This window comes from Diabrotica undecimpunctata, chromosome 1, assembly GCF_040954645.1.
Source record: "Diabrotica undecimpunctata isolate CICGRU chromosome 1, icDiaUnde3, whole genome shotgun sequence".
NCBI classification, from domain to species: Eukaryota; Metazoa; Arthropoda; class Insecta; order Coleoptera; family Chrysomelidae; genus Diabrotica; species Diabrotica undecimpunctata.
This window is the reverse complement of record NC_092803.1, coordinates 186,181,048-186,185,759: the sequence shown is the minus strand read 5'-3', so window position 1 is coordinate 186,185,759 and position 4,712 is coordinate 186,181,048. Positions and strand designations below refer to the sequence as shown.

Below are 4,712 nucleotides of genomic sequence, written 5' to 3'. Positions count from 1 at the left end.
ACCAGTATGTGCTGGTTCACTTGTTTGTTCGCCTGTCAGGCGAGTCGAATCGCGGTCGCCATGTATTGTATGTATTTTTGTATTGTATTGAATGTATTTTTTATAATTAAAACACAATAAAAATAGTAATTGTAACTGTAAATACACCTTTTTCAGCTATAGGTATTTAAGGCTCGCTGAGATTTATAAATAAAAAATAAATGTTTACGTTTAAAAGTATTTATTCAAATTATTCAGACAGATTTTATTCGTTAGGTATTCAAAAAATGCATATAAAGTTTTACAAAGGCTCAGCTTCATACTTCCGGCAAACACCGTTTTTACATGTTAATCCGATATCACAGATAGCTTCGTCATCATCTCCGCACTTGTCTCCTGCATCTAGAACAAGATAATATAGTTAAATAATTTTAATATTACAGTTTATCGTCACCAATAGACCAATCGAAATAAGATTATGACAAATAAAAGACATTAAAAATTAACTGGTGTCAAAAGTTACATTTTTGTCTCATTCTCGCCAAAACAAAGCTTCTCGCTGTTATGATTTGCCAGGGTTTTTAAAAGGCAGTGTCCTTTCAATTTAGTAATAATAAAGAGAGCGATACCACCACAAATAAAAATCGGAAAAAAATATTAGAAGACGATAATAACAAAGAAGGCTGGGAAAACCCCAAATATAACATAATTAATGTATCAGAAGCACTTAGTGAGAAGAAAGTATTGATCACTAACATATTAAAAAATAAACCTTATGGTTTAGAGAGGAAGTAACACTAGCAGAAGAACAACTAGGTTTTACGTCGAAAAGATCAACGCCAACGCTATATTTATAATGGGGCAAGTGTAAGAGAAACCATAAGAATACAACAAACAGGCATAATTATGTTTTGTGAACCTTGATAGAGTCAAAAAAAAGGACGTTTTCCAGTTATTGTACGCAAGAGAGATACCTCTAGGAGTAATCAAAATTTCGAAAATATATAGCAGAACAACACATTAAAAGAAAAAGAAGAGGAACTCACTAATCTAATTAAAGCGGGCAATGAGATAAGACTAGAGAGTTCCGTGAGCTCTCTATTGTTGAACATAAACATAGATGAAATAATAAAAAAAGTACAAACGAAAACGTTTATCAAATGGGAGAAAAATAACTTATAATGATGTGCAACGCAGACGATGCAATACTAATGTCTCAATAGAAATGACAAAGACAACTTACTGTATAGTCCTTTTCCATTATATTGATAGCACATTATGTATGCAAATCCTGAACAGGTCAAAAAACCATAGGCGTCACCCTATACTTGTTTTGAAATAAATAAAAAAAATTAATATTTTAAGATGCCGTCAACAATTCATTATCTTTTAAAAATTCTTCTGTATAATAAGTGTCCACTAATCTCACTATACCTTTTTTGTGCGTAAAAAAACGTCGGTATATATGCCACACGATTATTGTTAATTATACACGGGTGATTAACGAGAGAATTCAATGTTTCACGAAATAAATTAATGTAAACAGTAATTTAAAGGTGATTATTGTTTTCCATACAAGTTATCGCCTGACACAAAAAGAATACCTACTTTGAACGATTACCTGGAATTACTGATAAGGCTTCACTAATGATAGTTTAAGTAGTTTTTATGCCACATTACAGCTTATGCCAATAATATAAATTAGAAATTGTTTGCATCTTCCATTTAGTTTGTAGATGTACATTGTTCATGTCTTACCTACCTACGTTTTTGGTGTCGATATTTTGTTATTTGCATTTAAAAATGACGTCGACAACAGGTTTTATCCCGGTTAAGTATAGTTTTAAAGGTGCCTTCAGTCTAAGAGAGAAAAATATAATATTAAATGTACACGATGCACTTGTACATCAACGTCCTTTAAGTAATGTTCGTGAAATCGTTAACATGTGTTCAAATATGACAGGGGTCGGAGAAGCAACAATTTATACATTTCAAAAAGAAAGAAAAGGAGGAACTGTTTCATCTCCCAAGAAGAGTGGAGGGAGTAAACCCTTAGAAATTAAAGAAATACATAAAAACATCATAAGACGCAGCGTCCACTCATTTTTTTTAACAAAGAATTTCCAACATTGGACAAAATCCAAACATTAATTAGAGAAAACGAAGAGTTACCAATCATAAGCAACAAGAAATTATGGGGACTATTGAGAGAGATGGGATTTCGTTGGCAAAAGAATAGAAGAAAATCCGTTTTAATTGAAAAAGATTACATTGTATGTTGGAGACGAGATTATCTAAGAACTATTAAAAAGTACCGAGAAGAAGGGAAAACAATTTTTTATTTGGACGAGACTTGGCTAAATGAAGGTCATACTGTACCATATCTATGGGTTGATACAAATGTGAAAAGTTCCCGTCAGGCATTCATCGAAGGTGTATCTACTGGAATAAACAATATTCCCGTTGGAAAAGGACGCAGACTCATAATAACCCATATTGGAAACGAATACGGTTTTGTCAATGGTGGATTATTAAGTTTTGCCTCAAAATCAACCAAAGATTACCACGAGGAAACGACTGCTGACGTTTTTGAAGAATATTTTGAGCAAATGTTGGATTTAATTCCAAAAAATTCTGTCATAGTCATGGATAATGCTAGTTACCATTCCAGACTAGCAGAAAAATTGCCAACAACGGCATGGAAAAGAGGAGAGATAATCGAATGGTGGATAAACACGCAATTGAGTACAAGGAGAATTCGACAAAAAAGGAATTATTACCTATTGTAAGGCAACATAGAGCAGCTTATAAAAAATATATAATTGATGACATGGCATTAAACCGTGATGTAATTATTTTACGTTTACCCCCATACCACTGTGATCTGAATCCGATAGAAAATATATGGTCTCAAGTAAAGGGTGAAGTCGGACGCAACAACAAAACTTTTAAATTAGAAGACTTACAACAATTATTAGAACATTCCTTATCAAAAGTAACTCCAGAAAATTGAAAATGCTGTTAGTCATGCTCACAAGGAAGAAAATAAAATGTGGAATTTGGATAATATGACTGATGCAATGCTGGAACCGGTAATAATTAACATTGGAGTTGAAGATTCCTTAGATTCTAAAGAAAGCAGTGAATCTGAAATGGAATTTGATTAAAATAATATTCATTTTTTTACAAATCGGCCCCTGTTACGGCCACAAATTATTTTATATATAACCAATAAAATAAACATCTTACATTTCTTGCAAACTCATTAGTACCTGTTAATCTCCATCACTCCGACACTGGCAACTTTATTTAGGGATTAGTAACCCTCAAAACTATTGTATTCTATTCTGCTTCAACCTTTATACCTGGTGGTCATACTCAATTTAAAATAGTTTTCCTATATGCTTCTGTAAACTTGTTGACAAATATCTATTTTTCATTGATTCACCCGTATCAACAGTTTAGGGATTTGCATACATAATGTGCTATCAATATGATGGAAATGGACTATAGGCATATTAAAAATAGTGTCTATACAAAAAAGGAAAGAAGAAGGACCAGAAGAACTTACTATCGAAAGGTGATGACCAAATCAAATCGATAAAAAGGATACAAAGCTACATAACTGTAGTGATTATTTTGTAAACATATAAAACACAGCGTTTTAGTATTTTATTTATAAAATGTTTTTGTCCCAATACACACTGCATATAATATGAAATATTTTATAAATAATACGAAAACAAGAATGTTTTAGAATGAAGTATGTACTAATTTTTATTTTTTGTTCAAAGAAAGAAATAACTTACTTATTTTATTATAACAACGTGGACAACATCGGCAAAGTTCAGGAATTCTGGTTAGAATTTGATCAGCACCACAATCGTAGGCTACACATTTAAATCTTTTATCATCACAAAAAGTAGAAGAACATTCTTCGTTTGGTATATTATTTTCCGATAAAACCATTGATAAAAGTGCTATCACAAGCGTTACCAAGAATAAACTTTTATGTATTGAAATCATTGTTGCAAAACCAATACTGGTTATGATAATGGCAATTTGATGTGAGGCAGCTAACACAGAATTTAAATCATTTATTCAAGGTTAATTATTATATGTCCGATAAATGTGCGGGATCATTGATGAATCAGGGGATTTTTGTATTTTTGTAATTCTTCTTACTGTATGGCAAACAATTGAGTTTTAATACCTAAATATAAAAATATAGTCAATGCAAAAAAAATATCGTATAAAATAATGGCTGTAAAAATATTTACACAAATTAGTTTTTAAGTAAATAAAATAGTCAAGGACCTTTAATTTTTAAATACCAAGAAAGTATTGTACAGAAGTAATACCATTAAACGCTTTATAACCAACATTTCTTACCACCAGCTTTTATCAATGTAAAGAAAGGACAAATCTATTATTTGGCGATTGAGAATAGGTCACACATGCCTTACACATGGATACTTAATGAATTCCAGCTATCAGATTTTGTGCCAGTACTGCAATACCACGACTTCCATAAAAGATGTACTTCTTGATTGTCAACACTACATAACGCTCAGAAGAGAATACAATCTTGGTAACAGCCCAAAAGACCCCAATAGCAACTATCTTCTTCTTTAGGTGTCGTCTTCTTAGCGAAGGTTGGCGATGACCTCTGCAAAGTCTTCCCTATTTTGGGCTTTCCTTATTAAACTTTGAAAGTCTAATCCTGTCCAATC

The 4,712-nt window shown here is 31.9% G+C and overlaps 1 long non-coding RNA gene across 1 annotated transcript; it reads right to left on the bottom strand.

Moving 5' to 3' along the window:
- Positions 1-203: 203 nt before the first annotated feature.
- On the bottom strand, positions 204-4,423 carry LOC140441691 (uncharacterized). The gene is made up of 2 exons (XR_011951025.1): positions 3,789-4,423; positions 204-381 (listed from the first exon to the last, which is right to left on the bottom strand). It is a non-coding gene; the product is annotated as an uncharacterized lncRNA (long non-coding RNA).
- Between the last annotated feature and the right edge of the window lie 289 nt (positions 4,424-4,712).